The sequence below is a fragment of the Nannospalax galili genome, unplaced genomic scaffold (genome assembly GCF_000622305.1).
Source record: "Nannospalax galili isolate Female #2095 unplaced genomic scaffold, S.galili_v1.0 scaffold1025, whole genome shotgun sequence".
NCBI lineage: Eukaryota > Metazoa > Chordata > Mammalia > Rodentia > Spalacidae > Nannospalax > Nannospalax galili.
The window spans coordinates 2,721,732-2,741,770 of NW_008353598.1; the positions used below are offsets into that span (position 1 = coordinate 2,721,732).

The window sequence follows — 20,039 nt, forward strand, 5'->3', positions numbered from 1 at the left end:
TTTTTGACATAAATCTTTTGCTTATTAAGAAAAAGAAGGAAAAGGGATCACCTGTAGAACAATGATGTTTATTCTAAATGAGACATCACAGCATTGTGAAGGAAAGGAAGGTATTTTTTAAAAGTACTAAGTAGTTTACTCACAATTTATGGTTTGAAGGGAGAAAAGCTGTTTCACGTCTCTCACACTGTAAGACAATATGACTCCATTCCCAAATATTTTAAAGATAGACACAATATATTTTTAAATACTGGAGAGTTTCTTCCTTAAAGGAATAAAATCCTCAATACATTTTAGGATAATTGCTAATGAGTTTTTTTTTTAAGTTTAAAAGTCATTTAACATTCCCCTTTTCTCTGCTTCCTAGCCAGTCATGATGAGAACTGCTCTGCTATGCCACACCCTCCAAATGATGATAGACTGAACAGTCCAGAAGCATGAACAATATAAATCTTCATTTTGAGCCTGGAGAGATGGCTCAGCAGTTAGCAGCACTAGACACTCTTCTAAAGCATCCTAGTTTAATTCCCAGCATCCACACTGAGCAGTTCACTCTAGCTCCAAGGGATCAGATGTCCTCTTCTGGCATCTTCAGGTATACATGTGTCATACATTCACACAGACACACACACATACACATAAGTAAGAGCAACAAAATAAATATTTTTTAAAAATCCTCCCTTTAAGAAAAACAACATAGAGGTCATTACAATAAAAATTAGTTTGTCCCCCAGCCTCATTAACTCTTCCAGCTCCCCCACCCCATCTCTCCTCCTAGCAGGGGCACAGGCAGATTTCTTATCTTGGCACCCCAGACCTCTGGACTGACCTCTTGGCCCAGACTCCCCACTGCTTCCTGATCCTTTGCATCCAGACCAACCCAATTCCTCCCTCTAGTCCCCAGGAGCCCACGTGGCCTCTTCCCATCCCCTTCTCCCTTTGCAACTCTGGGCAGCCTAGCCCCCCAGCTTCATGGGGCCACAACTATCCTGGGTAAGTTTGGTGGTGCCCACTGCACCTTGACTCCCCCAGCCTCAATCACCCTTCCAGGTCCCCACCCCATCTCTCCTCAGCATTGAAGGGTCACTGACACATTTCTTGTTTTGGCACCACAGACCATGGGACCAACCTTTTGTCACAGACTCCCTGCTGTTTCTTGAACCTCTGCACCCAGACCAACCCAATTCCTCCCTCTAGTCCCTGGGAGACCTGGGGCCTCTTCTCATCCCCACCTCACTTTTGCATCTCTGGGTGGCCCAGCCCCCCAGCTTCATGGGGCCAGCATCTTTCCTGGAGAGATCCAGACCTTAGGAGAAACCCTGAGAGCATCTAATCCTCATCGACTTGGGCCTCTTTGGGAATTACTGAGCAGGAATTTGGCCCTTCCAATATAAAATCAAAAGAGAAAACTTGAAGCCTAGACCAACCAGCTTTTCATGCCAAACAACCAAAAAGGTACACAAAGTTTACAAAAAGAGGACTTAAACTCAACAAAGGAAGGCTTGGATCTCAAACAAGAATCAGAAACTACAAAAGAAACCCACATGTCAAAATCACATTGAAAAAAATAATAACATGAAAAACCCAAATAATATATCCCCACCAAGTACCAAAAGTCCTCTAGAGGAGTACAATGAGATCTCCCTAGAGATAACACAAGACGTGGAACTCAAAAGAACAATTATAAACATGATAAAAGAATTTAGTGGATTTAAAGAACACACAAACAAAATAATCAAAGAACTGAAAGAAGATAGGGATGAACTGTTGAATGAATTCAGAAGAGCTGGAAATATTGAAGAATACTCGGGCTGAAATGAAGAAGGAAGTGAAACACTCAGTAAGCCAATTAGAAATGACAGGAGAAAGCCTCACCAATAGGATGAACGAATGGAAAACAGAGTATCAAGACCGGAAGATAAAGTGGATGAACTAGACCACTCAAGCAAAGATTATGAAAATTTAAGAAATCACAAGAATGGAATATGCAGGAATTGAGTGATACCATAAAAAGACCAAACTTAAGAATCATAGGCATACAGGAAGGGGAAGAATTCCAAGATAATGGCATAGAACAGACCTTCAACAGAATCGTGGAAGAAAATTTCCCAAAATTAAAGAAAGACATGCCCACACAAATACAAGAAGCATATAGAACACCAAACAGACAGGACCAGAAAAGAAACTATTCACAGCACATCATAGTAAAAACACAAAACATTCAGAATAAAGAGAAAGTACAGAAAGCTGCAAAAGAAGAACAAGTCACATATAAAGGAAAACCCATCAGAATTAGGTCTGACTTTTCAGTGCAAACTATGAAAGCCAGAAGAGCCTGGACCAAAGTATTCCCAGTTCTAAATGACGACAGATGCCAACCCAGATTACTATATCCAGCCAAAATGTCTATTATAGTTGAAGAGGAAAGAAAAATCTTCCATGACATAAATAGGCTGAAAGAATTCATGTCCACAAAACCAGCCATTCAGACAGTACTTGAAGCAAAACAAAGAGCTGAAGAAAGGAACGACTATACTCAAGGGGTTATAGAAATAAATTTAATGAAGGTATAACTGTGGAAATTCACAGCTACACCAAGAATGTAGACAGAAATAAAAATGACAGGAATCAGTATACCTTTTTCATTAATAACTTTAAATAAATATCAATAGACTGAACTCCCCCAGTTAAAAGACACAGACTAGCTGAATGGATTAAGAAACAAAACCCAGTTTTTTGTTGTCTGAAAGAAACTCATCTCACTTTCAAGGACAGGTACTACCTTACAGTGAAAGAATGGAAAAAAAGATACCAAGTGAAAGGTACTAAGAACAAAGGAGGCCTTGCACTTCTAATATCTTACAAAGTAGACTTCAAGCTAAAACTAATCAGAAGTGATAAAGAGTGCCACTTCATTCTGATCAAAGATATAATCGATCAAGAAGATATTACAATCATGAACATGTATTCACCAAACTCTGGTGCACCCAACTTCATAAAAACAGTACAACAGGACTTTAAGACCCAGATTAATCCCAACTCATTAATAGTAGGGGACTCCAATACCCCATAACTCCATTAGATATGTCAACAGGACAGAGAACAGAGAGACATCTGAATTAAATAATACCATACATCAAATGGGCCTAACAGACATCTATAGAATATTTCACCCAAGAACCAAAGAATATACTTTCTCTTCAGCTCCCCATGGAACTTTCTCCCAAATCGACCATATACTGGGGAACAAAACAAGACTCAAAAAATACAGAAAGATTGAAATAATAAAATGCATTCTATCAGACCACAATGCAATAAGGCTTAAAATCAACAATGGAAGAAACCTAGTAACTAGATGAACACATGGGGATTAAACAACACACTCCTGAATGATGAATGGGTCAAAGGAGATATTAAGAAAGAAAAAAAAGTACTCCTGGAACTAAATGAAAAGGACAATACAACACAACAAAACCCCTGGGACACATTGGAAACAGTCTTTAGAAGGAAATTCATAGCTGTAAGTGCCTACATTAAAAAATCAGAAAGAACACAAATAAATGACTTAACATTGCAATGAAGACACTTGAAAAGCAAGAACAAATGAAACCCAAACCCAGCAGACAAGAAGAAATAACAAAGTCAGAGCTGAAATTAATGAAATAGAAACAAAGTAAATGATGCAAAGAATCAATGAATCCAAGAGCTGGTTCTTGAAAAGATAAACAAGATTGACAGACCCCTAACGCAGTTAGCCAAAAGAAAGAAAGAGCACCTCCAAATCAACAAAATTAGAGATGAAAGGGGAAATATCACAACAGACATCAAAAAGATCCGGAACATTATTAGGGAATACTTTAAAAACATATATGCTACCAAATTTGAAAACCTAGAAGAAATGGACGGGTATCTAAAAGCATGGGAACCAGCAAAACTAAACCAAGAAGAGATCAAAAGTTTAAACAGACCTATAACACATAAGGAAATTGAAACAGCAATACAAAACCTCCCAACTAAAAAGAGCCCAGGACCAGATGGATTTACAGCAGAGTTCTACCAGACATTTAAAGAAGACCTATATCCAATACTACTTAATTTATTCAAAAGGAGAGAAATGGAGGGAGCACTTCCAAATTCCTTTAATGAAGCCAGCATCACTCTGATACCAAAGCCGGGTAAAGATACAACCAAAGAAGAAAACTATAGACCCATAGCCTTAATAAATATAGATGCAAAAATTCTCAACAAAGTACTTGCAAACCGCATACAGACACATATCAAGAAGATCATCCACCATGATCAAGTAGACTTTATCCCAGAGATGCAGAGATGGTTCAGTATAAATAAGTCAATAAATGTCATAAATCATATAAATGGACTCAAAAACAAGAACCACATGGTCGAATCAATAGATGCAGAAAGGGCCTTTGACAAAATTCAACATGCATTTATATTCAAAGTTATCGAGGGAATTGGACTGGAGGTATAATACCTCAACATAATTAAAACTATATATAACAAACCCACAGCTAACATCATTCTAAATGGAGAAAAACAGGAAGCATTCCCATTAAAATCAGGAACCAGACAAGGATGTCCACTATCTCCATTCCTTTTTAACATAGGGCTTGAGACTCTTGCAAGAACAATAAGATAAGAGAAGGAAATTAAAGGAGTAGTAATTGGAAAAGAAGACATCAAATTATCCCTTTTTGCATACGATATGATATTATATCTAAGAGACACCAAAAATTCCACCAGAAAACTCCTGGAAATGATTAACACTTTCAGTAATGTGGCAGATTACAAAGTTAATCTACACAAGTATGTAGGCTTTCTATATACAAATAACAAGCAATCAGAGAAAGAGTACATGGAAACACTCCCTTTCACAATAGCAGCAAAAACAACAACAACAAAAAATTCTTAGCATAAACCTTACCAAAGACATTAAAGAGCTCTACAATGAAAATTTTAAATTTTTAAAGAGATTGAGGAAGAACAGAAGATGAAGGGACCTCCCATGCTCATGGATTGGAAGAATTAATATTGTGAAAATGTCCACCCTACCAAAAGCCATTTATAGATTCAATGCAATGCCAATTTCAATGTTAATGTTTTTCACATCTACGAATTAACATGAAGCAAATTTTTATGCTTCTTCCTCAAATATAACTCATTTTTTATTATTGATTTTGTGTGTGTGTGTGTATTTCATACAGAACATCCTAAACAATGTTATACATCTATATATCCACATCTCAAGTGACAACCTCCCATGCCCCCCCCCCACTGCCTTGCTGGAGCCCATATACTCTGTCATCCCTATTACTGTCCACAGTGTTGTCACTGCCCCCAGCTGGGGAATAGTGCTTATCCATTCACTGAGTCTAGTCAGCCTATCTATAGTTCCTTATTTTAGGAAGATCAGCTCTTCCTCATCTAGCAGCAAGCTGTTGCCAATATTCCTTTACAGAAAATTGAAAACCCCAATGAAAGTCTTTACAGAATTGGAAAAAAATCCCGATTCATATGGAAGCAGAAAAGGCTTCGGATAGCCAATTTAATCCTGAGCACCAAGAGCAATGCTGAGGGAATTACTATACCAGATTTTAAACTGTATTATAGAGCTATAGTCATACAAACAACATGGTACTGGTACAAAAATAGACCCATAGATCAATGGATCAAAATTGAAGACCCAAATATGAGTACATGCAATTTCTGCCACCTGATATTTGACAAAGGGGCCAAGAACATTCACTGGAGGAAAGACAGCATGTTCAGCAAATGGTGCTGGCAAAACTGGATCTCCACCTGTGGAAGAATGAAACTAAACCTCTGTCTTTCATCTTGCACAAAAGTTAACTACAAAATGAATCAAAGACCTTAACGTGAAGCCTGATACTCTGAAACTGTTAGAAGAAAGCACTGGCAATAACCTACAAGATATAAGTGCAGGAAGGGACTTTCTAAATTGAACATGTATTGCTGAAGAAATAAGATAAAAAAAATCAACAAATGGTACCTCATTAAACTAAAAAGCTTCTGTACATCAAAAGAAGCAACCAAGGAAGTGAAGAGAAAACACACAGAATGGGAGAAAATCTTCATCAGCGACACATCTGACAAAGGTTTAATATCCAGAACATATAATGAACTCAAAAAACAAAAATTCAAGAAAGGAAGTAACCCAATTAAAAGATGGGCTTAGGATGTGAACACAGAGTTCTCAAAAGAAGAATTAAAGATGGCTAAGAAGCATCTTAAAATGTGTTTAACATCATTAGTAAGGGGGAAATGCAAATTAAAACCACTTTAAGATTTCATCTTACCCCAGTCAGACTGGCTAAGATCAAGAGAACAAAAGATACCAAATGTTGGAGAAGATGTGGGAAAATCGGAATGCTCAACCACTGCTGGTGGGATTGAAACTTATTCACCCCTATGGAAAGCAGTGTGGAGAATGCTTAAAAAACTACAAATGAACGTACCATTTGACCCAGTTGTACCACTCCTTGGCATAAAGACTCATCCTATTGCAGAGACACTTGTACACACATGTTTGTTGCTACTCTTTTCACAATAGCTAAGAGATGGAAGCAACTTAAGTGTCCCTCAACTGATGAGTGGATAATGAAAATGTGGTTCATTTAAATGATGGAGCTTTACTCAGCGGTAAAGAAAGATGAAATCGTGAAATTTTCATGTAAATGGTTTGAACTAGAAACTATTTTACTAAGTGAAGTAACACAGACTCAGAAAAACAAATGACGTATGATGTTCTCCCTCATATGTGGATCCTAGTACCAAATCCTTATAAGTGAGTATGTATCCAGACATAACTATAGGAACCAAGATAATGTAAAGGAACCAGGGAAGTAAAGGAAAAGAAGAATATGAAAGAGAAGAACAGTAGGAAACAGGTGTTAATAAGGGAGATATGGATAAAAATTGGGTTATTTTAAGGGGAGGGGGAGAGAGGGTTATACAAGGAATCTTGAGGATAAAGGGAAAGAAGGAGCTCAAGAGCGATAGGACCATAGGAGAAAGTTATTATTAAGTGAGAAAGGGGAAAAATGGGAGCGCTTTAAATGGGGAAACCATCTTGGAAGGGTTAGACAATGTGAGAGATTAATAGGGCCTAGCTAGTTTTTAAAAAACCAGAGGGACCCATATTAGTGCAACAACCTACTGACAAATTATACATACAACTAGCTCAAAGAATATTATATATGTCTAGTCAAGGTTTATCTGAGAACCTTTGGTCTTTGCCCAAGCTTTATCTACATAGCACATGATAATTAAAAGTACCAGACTGATGGAACTAAACTTTTTGAATGTTTAACAGGCATTCTTTGAGGCCTGTACTAATTTGGTTAGAGGGACTTAAAGGACAGTTTATGCTCCTTGCACTCCAAGGTCAACTAAGTTCCAGGGGACTAGGGAGAACCTCTCAAAATGTCTTGTAATTGTGATGAGTCACCTCTCCACTTGATCAAGGAGGCTATGGAGACCCCACCAGATGGACTTGAACCAGTGTCCACTCTATAAACAGGAGGGTCAACTCAAAGGAAACATTTCTTCCATGCTTCCAAGTGAAGCCAGACATGGTCAAGTAGCACCTTTGACCTACCTTCACATAGATGGAACTGGTAAAAGAAAGGAGCCAGGGGCTCCTCTCAAGCCCATGTTACCCATGAGGTACAGATCCTCAAATGACCTTAATACTAAAAATAAATTGGTTTATCTGTGCCAACAGCACGGTCTTCATCTCCCATAAGGAAAGTATAACCAAAGTTTAAAGGGATCAATATAATTCTTTAAGAGTCCATGTGTATAACTAAAGGCTACATAACAAGAAACAATGCCAGATAGTGAATACCTTCCTTTGAGTTGTTGGCCAGGGTGGCCCAAGAGACTCCAAGACAGTAACCCAGCATAGAATTGGGAAAATGAACAGCAGACCCTGATCTTATCTAAAGGAATGTTGGCAACAGCTTGCTGCTAGGTGAGGAAGAGCTGATCTTCCTAAAACCAGGAACTATAGATAGGCTGACTAGACTCAGAGAATGGATAAGCACTGGAGAATGGCTGGGGACACACTGACAACACAGTGGACAGTAACAGGGATGACAGAGTATATTGGCTCCACCAGGCAGCAGGGGATGGACATGGGAGGGTGTCACTTGGGATGTGAGTATATAGATGAATAAGATTGTTTGGGATGTTCTGTATGAAATACACAAAAAAATCAATAATAAAAAATGAGTAATATTTGAGGAAGAAGCATAAAAATTTGCTTCATGTTAATTAGTAGATGTGGAAAATATTACTATTGAAATCTACCTGATAACTTTATATCCATGCTCAGTTGCCGAGGATCTGAGAAAGTAACTGATTGTGACTAGTAATAATCAGATATATAGAGATTAGCGACGCATGTGCAAACATCTGTTAGTTGCATTAAAAATGAGTTTCTCTGTATGAAAGAGAATATTTTAATAATGAAATGAAGATGATTTTTAAAGATTAAAACCTGATTCAATTTTATGTCATATAGGGTTTATACTGAGTACAATATTGTATAACTGTACTAATTCAATTGTAAACCTAAAAATTTACAGTCAATTTTGAGAGAGCTGCACCTTAGCTCTAAAAATTTTTTATTGAATATGTCAATGATGTTGTAATGAAATGTTTCTTCTAATTATGTGGTTATTCAATAATTTTGAAAATCCAAAAAATAATTAGTTCAATTGTGAAAAAAATATGATCATTGAATTCGCAAAAGAATTAACACAGTTTAACATGGACATGGTGGTGCATAATTTTAATCCTAATGCTCAGGAGGCAGATGCTGGTAAATCTCTGTGAGATGGCAGTCAGCCTTGTCTGCATGGTGAATTCTAGGCCTGCTGGGGCTACAGGGAGACCCTACCCCCAAAAGAGAAAAAAAAATGAATTAACACACTTTAATTAAATATTAGCTTTAAAATGTGATGCAAAAGAGTGAAAACATAATAAATACAACATTTTATAAAACTATTTTATTTATTATTTTTATTTTATGTGTAAGAGTATATTGTCTGCATGTATATTAGTGGACCCGTGTCTTGCAATGCCTGCAGAGGTTAGAGGAGGGCTTTGGATGCCCTGGAACGTGACTTATGGAAAGTTGTTAGCTGCCATGTGCATGCTGAGAACCAAACCTAGGTCCTCTGCAAGAGCAGCCATGCTCTTAACCACTGGGACATTTTCATGAAAAATTTTACATGAAAATAGCAATGGAATAAAATGACTTCCATACATTCATTAGTAGTGACAACCTAAAGGTTTAAAACCTTCTTGGCAACGTGAGCTAAAATGTCTTTCTACTCTTTAAATCACTAATTTTAGTCAGTATAAACTATAAAATATTCTCAGGAAATAATCAAATTGCTAATCATGATTAATTCATTTAATATATCAGTTATTAAAACCTGCAATTATTAAACAAAAATGAGTAAAATCTTTATAAGTGGAAAATCATGTCATAAAATTATATACATTATTATGTATAGTGGTAATTACTGCTAGTTAAACTTGTGTCTTCACTTAGAATATGATGTATAAAGTATACACAATGTTTCTTAAAAGATGAGCATTTAATGTTGAAATTTTGTTACAGCCTCTTTGTCATTTTCCCAGTTAATAAAAAGAGTACTGAATCCAGAAAAAGGGACCATGGATCATTGAAACATGCTCCTTTCATAAATGTCTGTTAGTGTGGGGTTGACCAAATACAATCATACAATTAAATGCAATACCATTAGAAGTAGGAATTTATGACAAATGTAAGAAGCAAAGCATGAACTGTAATCCAGGCCACCACACATGGGCTTATTGTCATCTCCAAGTTCCAGAAGTCCCATCAATAAGTAAGAATGTTTCGATAATCTCATCAGTGAGCTATGAAACCTGCCTCTGCCTCAATTTCCTCGTTATGTATGAAAGACAATAGTATCAGCTTATGGAATGTTCTAGAATTAAATTAGCTAACAATTGTGAACCATGTAACATAGTTAATATGTCATCTATTATTATTAATTTTACAGCCTCATTTACCTGTGTGAGATATTTCATAGTATATATACAATAAGCTAGCATTTCAATCAAAAGACGGATAGAAAACAAATCTGTCTCCGTCATGCTTCAGAATCTACATTGAGCCTCCAAGTCTGTTCCAATTCTCAGTCACATACAGTGCTTCACTTGAGAACCCACATACAAGTGCATTTGAAATATACCTTATGTGGTAGTTTGAATGAAAATTTCTCCATAGGCTACAAGTATTTGGGCATTTTGTCCCCAGTTGTTGGCGCTGTTTGGGAGGCTTTAGGAGGTGTGGCCATGCCGGAGGAAGCATGTCACTGGGGCAGCCCTTAAGAGTTCTTAAACCTTGCCAGATTTCTAGTTGCTCTCTGCTTCTTCTGCCTGCTTGAAGATGTCATAACTCAACTTTCTGCTCTGGTCCTCTGCAAAAGTAGCCATGATCTTAACCACTGGCTCATCTCTTTAGCTCAAAAATATGATATCCAACATCTGCCACCATTATGGACCCTCTTCCCTCTGGAATCATAAGCCAAATAAACTCTTCATTCTATAAGTTCCCTTGGTCACAGTGTTTTATCACAGCAACAGAAAAGTAACTAACATACCTCGAGACTGCATATATAAATGCATTAAAAGTCTATTTAAGAATGTTGAGGGCCAATCAGGTTTTGTGTTTACAGAACTCTGAAAGAATTGAATTTGTTTTAAGATGTCTTTGGTAGTAAGTTTTTTGTACTGTGTGGTGGTTTGAAAGAGACTGTCCACCAAGCTCCAACTATTTGGGCATTTTTGTCCCCAGTTGGTAGCACTATTTTAGGCGGTCTTAGATGCCGGAGGAAGCATGTCACTGGGGGCAGCCCTTAAGAGTTCTTAAACCTTGCCAGATTTCTAGTTGCTCTCTGCTTCTTCTGCCTGCTTGAAGATGTCATAACTCAACTTTCTGCTCTGGTCCTCTGCAAAAGTAGCCATGATCTTAACCACTGGCTCATCTCTTTAGCTCAAAAATATGATATCCAACATCTGCCACCATTATGGACCCTCTTCCCTCTGGAATCATAAGCCAAATAAACTCTTCATTCTATAAGTTCCCTTGATCACAGTGTTTTATCACAGCAACAGAAAAGTAACTAACATACCTCGAGACTGCATATATAAATGCATTAAAAGTCTATTTAAGAATGTTGAGGGCCAATCAGGTTTTGTGTTTACAGAACTCTGAAAGAATTGAATTTGTTTTAAGATGTCTTTGGTAGTAAGTTTTTTGTGAATTAATTACAAGTCTAATTCAGGTATACTAAGTCCTACAACTCTCTCTCTTTTTTAGGTATTTTTTTTAATCTGTTTATCTTGTTTGACCTAAAAATAGTGCAGTCATCCACAGCATGAGCCCTAAAAAGATCAAGATTGGGAAAAGTTAAAATTATCAGTAATTAAACTTTTCTAAAACTCTATAAATGCCAGTTACCCCTTTTAATGAAATCTCCTCATTTTAGGGCATATATTGAAAATGATTCTTTCTTCCACTTATGTAGCTAGCACATATTAGGTAATATTCATGACATGTATTAGAAACTGATAGCATAAATCTTTAAAACAAAACAAGGAGAAAGAGATAGTGTTACATGAAAGTATACTTCAAACACTGGATTTTGCATTATTTTGAATTTAGTATCATCTTTCAAATTCTTTACATCTTTATGTTTTTAATTGCAAACATCCACTAAGTTTCATTTCTGAAATGATCAAAGAACAAACACAACTAAGGAAGAAACTTTCAGCAGGTTCAGTTAAAGCTCAGGTTAAATGCACACTAGTCTTTGAAAATGTGAAAGAATATGTTTATTCACCTCTTATTTAAAAAAATGCCATTTACTGTTTCCAAATTGAAAGAAATAATGTCTTGGTCATTTATGACTTTCTAACTACATTTCTGAGAAACTTGTAAGGCATGGGGCAGGAAATAAATGTTGTCTTTAAATGAGCTGCCAGGTATAAAAGTTAAAGGCCCACAGGTTTCCACCAGTATCTCAATTCATAGCGTGTCATACAAAGTCACATTCCTAAATATTTGGTTTCCCTTCATCAATTCCAATACAAGGTATGCCTGTTTCACATTCCAGGAGGCTGGATTTCTCATGGAAATCTAACTTACATGAATATTGGACAGGGGTTAGTTGCTGAAGAACATTTTCAATTCTTCTGAATGATTCTTCCTCTTTGCTGTACGTGATGCCCTTCATTTCTTCCCTGAAAGACACTGGCCTTCTGGAGCCAGATCCTGTTTGCCACCTCCAACCTAGCCTTCCTCTCACATTATCTCTGACTACCTTTGTTAAGCCACGTCCTTACTTTGCGACCGGCCATAACTTTGAGTCTTTTCACCTTGTATGTTCTATTCCATGATGTCTACTCTTGAATCTTCTAATTTCTCTAATGCCATCACCTGCCTCCTATAAAAACGGTCCTTTAACTTTGAAACCATGCTTTCCCATATAACTTTCCAAGAACCTTTTCTTAAACAAATATAAAATATTTTCTCACTTAAAAAAATAGTTTTCCTTTACAGCCTCCCCTTCCAGTCTCTTTGCTCGCTTACCTATTCACCAGCTCTCCTAACCCGGGCAATATTGCCAAGCTTGTCCCTTACCCACTCACAGGACAGAGACCAAGACCAGCTCCGAGAAAGCTTCGTTTTTCAGCATCCTGGGCACCTCATCTGCCATGATCTTCATGTGGCCAGCTGATCACGAAGTCTAACACTCCAGTGGTTATGACCTGCATCATCGCCAGCTATGGCCTGGCGGTGGCAGTCCTTATCACCAGTTCCCCGACTGATGGCATCTTCTATAGGAATGTACTCTAACTAAATGCTGGCCTGAGTCTGGGGCTGAGTGGCCTGGAAGCCAGCTTTGCTGTTGCCATTATGGGTGATAGGCATGTGGGCCACTGCCCAGCAGCCACAACTGTTTGTGGGCATGATCCTGACCCTCATCTTTTTGGAGGTGCTGGGCCTCTATGGTCTCATCATAGCTCTTATCCTCCCAACAAAGTAGCCCTTTTCTGAGCTCACCAGCCACAGAATACAGTGAAGAGACCATCCCTCCTTAATCCTGAACAGCCTGACATACACCCACCTACTGATGCCCCCCCATAGTTGGTCTTGTAAATGCACAGTGTCCTAATACCCATTGTCTGTTGACCCTGCCTGACCTCTGCCACACAGTATGAAAGACATCTGGGTCCACTCATTTCCCATCCTGCCCCGACCAGTGAGGATGCCAGCCATCGACTCTCCGGCCTATTGCCCTAGAGTGCTCTGTGTATAAGAATGGTAGATTACCCTTTTTTCTTCACTGGATGTTTATTTATAAAGGAGTTGACCTGTTCATGCATCGGTGGAGCAGCCCTGTTTTCCAGTCATATAGTAGCCATTAATAGAGTGTTGCCTTGTGAGGTTTCCCCTTCATTCCTTGAATGAAGCCACCCTCCTCCTAGACCTACCTAGGCCATTGGGCTGGAAGGCAGAGTGCTGCTTCTCATCAGTGCTGGCACCTAGCTGTGTTTCAAAACATTCTCTGATGTGAAAAAAAAAATGTTTTAAGTTTCTACACAATTTATGTGTATTTAAGCTAATTAACCAACTTCCCTATGCTTTGATTGGTTTCCTAACCTAATGATCACACTACCTCCTTCACGGAGTCAGTAAGGATTCAATAAGTTAAGGTGGGAAAGATGCTCAGTATAGCATAACACAAGTCCCGTGGAAAAAGACCAACCAAAGATGACTATTGTTTGATTTCACTCTCCATGCCTATATTACTGTGCGAAGTGAAATGATTAATTTCTTAGGGCTCTGCCTTCTTCCCTGTGTGTCTGGAGCACTTAGGGAATTTGCATGTTTTCCCTTGCTGGAACCTAAATTCAAAAAGTGATGCTTTGAAAAGATACTATGACTAAGGGCAACTTAGAGAAGAAAGTATTTATTTGGGCTTATTATTCCAGAGAAATACAAAACCATCATGATGGGAAGGTATGGCAGCCAGCAGCAGGTATGGCAGCAAAGGCAGGAAACTGAGAGATCATATCTTCAACAACAACATGAAGTTGAGAGAGTAACTGGAAGTGGGACTCGGCTATGCACTCAAAGCCCACCCCCAGTGAAATGCTTCCTCCAGCATGCGCACATCTCCTAAGGGTTCCATGACCTCACCCAAACAGCACCAGCAACCGGGGACAAAGTATTCAAATACAGTAGCCTATGGGAGACGCTTCTCATTCAAACCATCACAATGCCTTTCAAATCATTGGATTCAAAAGCAAATTGTATTTGATTCTCTCCCTTTTGCATCTTTGTATAGCTCTCCTAAAAATGAGTCATCAAAACACTAACAGTCAAGTTGTACTCTAAAATGGGTCAGTTGTCTCTGAGGTTTCCCTAATGCTTCCCTGTCCAACAATAAAATTCAGCATACCACTCTAATTTGACAAGGACTTTCATATCTCATCATAATCCAAAGTGCTATCATTTCTCATGTGATGTCACAGGTCTTCCTTACAAATTTCCAACATGCATTCACAACCTGGCCCATTAAAATCTCTTCTCCAAACTGTACTTGGCCTTCATGATCTCCTATAGACTGTCCTGTATTTATGTCATCCATGCCACATCAGCCTTACTTCCTTGTTTCTCATCTTACTCCTTTTATCTTCTACAACAGCCACATCCTACGCTATATAGGATTTTTCACACATGTTCAATTAATTTATCAGGACATGTTCCTCCCTCAAACGTTCTCCCTTTTACTTACTCGGACTTCCTGACACATGGCTAGTGTTCAAGTACAGTTCAAAGATGGCATCTTTAAATGAGATGTCTGTATGCTCTTTAACCAATACTGTATCCATACATTAGCCTGAATAGAGATTACTCTTTTATAACTTTCTCCAAGGCTTCAATTTAATTTCTACAATTCCTTTGCTCTTAGGATTTGCGTGTTTTCCCTTGCTGGAACCTAACTTCAGAAAGTGAGGAAAGAAGTTGCAGCGAAGTGCTCCAGACACAGAGGGAAGGAGACAGAGCTCTAAGAAATTAATCATTTCACTTCACACAAATAATGCAGCAAATGTGTCATACCGGTGGAAGACTTTTGATACAATTGCTTTAGGAGAGCCACATAAACAAAGCAATTTACTTGAAGAAGAAAATGAAAAAAAATTCCTACTTCTAAGTTAGAACAGAATGACAGTTGGGTTTATATACCATTAAGATTCAGTTCTTCAAGCTGTGTTATGTATCCATGGGTAGGAAAAGCCCCTAATCCTATAAGCATTGCTTATCAGATAGGGGAAAAGATGTTCAAAGGAAATATAATTCATTCTTTTCTTAAAAAGAAATTTTATTATTTCATATAATGGGTCATTTGGAACCTTTGGGTTCTTCTCTTCTGTAAGATAACAGATTGTAGTAATGTAAGGATAAAAATGAAATCAGGGCATAAGAAATTTGTAAAATATTCATAAATATGTAATTTTCTGTTCACTGCTTAATAATCAATAACTTACTATTTACCATATAAAATCTGTTGTCAATATCAGCTGAGTCCTAAAATTAAAATATATTGAACATTTAAAGCATTGACTTTCAATAAAATAAATATAATCTATTTATTTTTAAAATACATTACTTTGTGAACCCAAACATAAAGTGATCTCAAATGTAAGATATCTAATTTATCACAAAATATTTCATCAACTGTAAATAAAGAGATACATAATAAATGAAAATGTAAAAGGTCAATATATGATATTAAGTATCATAGTTATCCAGCCATCTAAACATACTTATGCTGATGGAGTGGTACAGAGTATAGAACTTTCTGAAATGATGGAACTATTCCCATGTCAACTCCAACTACTACTAGCCATAAGTGGCTGATTGACACTTGAGTTATGACTTGTGAAACTGAGAAATTTATCAATTAAATATGTTATTTATTTTTCATAAGTGCATATGACGTGTTTGGGTCTAATCCATCACTCATTCCCTCCCCTTCAATTCCTCCCCTCTCCCTCCTCTCCTCCCACTTTTAGCTCCTAATTTCAAGTGCTCTCTCTTTTTGAAAATTTAATACCTATTTAGTCCATCTAACGCTGCTTCATGTGCCAGTGTCATGTAGGACCATTTGCTGTTTGGAAAAGTTGGAATCATAGAGGGCAGTAAACATCTAAAAAATGATGGAAGGGGCAGGTTTTGATGAAAAGGATGTACAATGCAGGTGGCAAGATACAGGAAGGGGGATAATGGAATGGAAGAGACAAAGATGGTGAGGAATAGAAGGCAGGGTAGAGGAGGAAGAATAGGAAAGGATAACTAACACTAAAGTTCTTTGAAAATGCCCTATAAAGCTTACTACTGTAAAAGCTTCATAAAATATATAATGTACATACATAAAAGGTTTAAATGGAGTTGCCCTATAACAGAGGGACAATGTCTTCCCGAGACACCATTGGTTATCAAATTAAAAGCCAAGTGCCAGGTATGGGTTACCTCTTTTCAAGTTGTTGGTCACTGGGTCCCATAGACATGGCACCCAAACATTACAAACTATTGCCAGTGCTCTTGGTTACACTCCAGAACTTGATATTAACACCCTATTGCTGAAGACACTATACATCTGAGTCATAGGATTCCAAGAAATCAAGCTGGTATCAACTTGGAAACTTCACTCCTAGTGGCCAGTTTTCATAGTGCTGGAGGGTTATATGTACACTTCTGGGGTAGAAAAGTCATCATCAGTCAGTCTTTTCTAGTTGTGAATCCTTTGAGCTATAATAATGAGTGGCCTGGCAAGATATGTCCACTGGTACAATAGTGGCATGAAAGTTATTGGAGTAACAAATCATGTTTTGATTCAATTTACATAAATTTTTAATCTTATTTAATTTTAACTAATTCAAATTTTCATTGGCTTACGTAGCTAGAGAGAACTGAGGTGGAAGACAAATCTGTAGGAAATCGAAGTATCCTTGTACAGGAAACCACAGTCAATGTGAGTTCTTGAGTACAACAGCCTTGTCGTGGCCATTTGTTGGAGTGATTCTATGCACCAGATGATTTCAGCATCTCTACAAGAGTGATTGTCATCACTTTAAACCTCTTGATATACATAAATATCATAAAGCTTTGCATTTGTTGTTAAATAAAAGAAAATATTTGTGTCTCCTAGAATACAAAGAGTGACTCCTAATTTAACTCTCTAAACTTTTTTTTGGAAATGTCTTTCTCTAAGATTAAATGAATGCTAATATATGTCATTTAGCTCTGACTTCAAACTAAGAAATAGTTGGTTGGATAGGAAAAATGAAAAGGAGAGTTAATATACCTCAATCCAGAAAAATTCTCATATGTATTACAAGAAACTAATGACTTCCTGAAGCAAATAAGTTTGGTATGATGATGTTCGTAGAAGAAGAATTAGGGCACCTTCAGGTTCTCTGTTTGGCTCTTTAGCTAATGGGGCAGATTAATCAAAAGAATAATGATCCGATGGATGTTTTTGTTGTTCTATTTTTAATGAATATGAGATACTTTTAATCATTAAAATCAGAAAAATGATAAATAATGAATCACTCCAAATTACAGAATTTTCATATTTCTTAAAAACTGACACAGTGTCTGCCAATAATTGCCACATCTAATATTTATGAAAGGCTGGCTTTCTGTAATGAGAAATTCAACAATTACCATGGTAATAACCTGGGTGGCAAAGATGAAATATATGATAATAAAAGTGAGGCTTAGCAGAGACCATATGTGGAGCATAGCAGCTCTTGGCCTTGGGAAAGCTCCCAAGGTCTGCAGGGTAAGGTATGTGTGCCCATCCATAATCATTCAAATGAATGAGAAAATTACCTTCTATAAAGTAATCTCATTGTTTTTCTTTTATAAAGATTTATACGTTTTCACAGTCTTTTATTAATGGTTTCTCAAGCTCAACGTTTACCTCCCCCAAACACTGACTGCCCTCTTTACTTTTTTAATCCCACTATTTTTCACTTCACATGCATTTTTCTTCTTTTAAATTTTATGTTATTTTTTCAATTTTTTTTTTTTTCTATTTGAACTATTTGGGTGGTGAAATGCTTCACACATATAATTTCTAATACAAATGAGTGAGAAATCAGCATCCTCAAGAAGTTCTAGAAGCATTCTTAGTTTGTTGGTTAAAATACTCATTCTCATATAATATTATTCTTGCTTTCTTTGGAAACTGTGAGGTTTAATATAAGCCACAGCAGCACAAAACTCAAGTCCTATGATAGAATTAAAATTTTACTTTAATCAATTAGCTGGTTTCTAATACCATTAAGATTTTGAACTTTAGCTTATACATATTAGCAAAGATCAAGCTGTACATTTAAGTGCAAAATTATTAATCTAAATATGCCATCCTGGACATGGTGGCACATGCCTCTAATCCTAGCACTCAAGGGACAGAGGTAAACAGATCTGTGAGATCGAGGCCAATATGGTCTATGTAATGAGTTCTAAGCAAGCTGGGGCTACTGGGAGACCCTAAAAAGTAAATTGACGTCATTAGACCTCATCACATTATCAAGCCACTCTTCCCAGCCAACTGTATGTAATTTGACCTTAATCACACATGGCCTCCTGGACCTGGGGAGGGCTAAAGTATACAATCTGGGGAAGGGTAGGAAGAGAAAGCATGACCCATGCCAAGGAAAGGCTTTCCAGTGTGCATACCCTCAGATCATACATACACCTCAGCAACCCCTCAGTTATCTCGGTAAGTAAGCTCAATAAATTCCCCAGTAAAACATTAATCAAACATTGGCTTGACACAAGAACCTTGAAAAGGAGTAAGCATTACATAGCATCCCCAGGAAAAGGAGTCGCACAAAAGATGGAAAATTTATTTGTTAATGCTATTATGTCTCATAATTATTAAAAAAAATGAAATGAGAATGTAAAAGATGTTAAAAGGATATGGGAATGGAGATGTTTCCAGAAATAGAAAAAAATGAGAAAGCCTAAGCAAGTGATGAAGGTCTGTTTAGGTTTGTTATAATATATAAAGAATGAGACAAAAATAATATACACATAAAATGTGTATGGTTGGCAGCCCTCTGTGCCTTGACTCCCCCGGCTTCATTCGCCCTTCCATCTCCCCTGCTGTTCTCTGCTCCTGGTTTGGGCCCTGTGTCATTTCTGGTCTTGGGTCCCCAGACACCTGGGGAACCAGTGCTGCTTCCTGATCCTTTTTTCCCAGGCCAGCTTGGTGCCTTCCTTGGGCTCCAGGAGCACTGCTTCTGGGCCTGGCCCACTCTCGCCTCTCTCTGCTTCCCTGGACCTGCACCACCAGCTAACTCTCTCAGCCTGCTCTCCTGCCCTCAGGCCTCTCTTGGGGTAAGTCTATCACACAGCCCTCCGCACCTTGACTCCCTCAGCTGCTTTCACACTTCCACCTCCCCCACTGTTCTCTACTTCTAGTTTGGGCCCTGTGCCATTCCTAGTCTTTGGGCCCCAGAGATCTGGGGAGCCAGTGCTGCTTCCTGATTCTTTTCAACCAGATCAGCTTGGTGCCTTCCTTGGGCCCCAGGAGCACTGCTTCTGGACCTGGACCCGCCCACACCTCTCTCTGCTTCACTGGACCTGCACCACCGGCTAACTCTCCTGGCTTCCTCTGTATCCTCAGGCCTCTTGGGGTGGGTCTATGATGCAGCCCTCAGCGCCTTGACTCCACCGGCCTCATTCGCCCTTCCATCTCCCCCAATGTTCTCTGCTCCTGGTTTGGGCCCTGCACCATTCCTGGTCTTGGGTCCCCGGACAACTAGGGAACCAATACTTCTTCCTGATCTTTTTCATCCAGACCAACTTAGTGCCTTCCTTGGGCCACAGGAGCACTGCTTCTGGACCTGGTCCC

At 38.1% G+C, this 20,039-nt stretch overlaps 1 pseudogene; it reads left to right on the forward strand.

Annotated features, from left to right (window-relative positions):
* The first annotated feature begins 437 nt into the window (after nt 1–437).
* Nucleotides 438–13,148, forward strand: LOC115067315 (annotated as a pseudogene).
* The last annotated feature ends 6,891 nt before the right edge of the window (nt 13,149–20,039 follow it).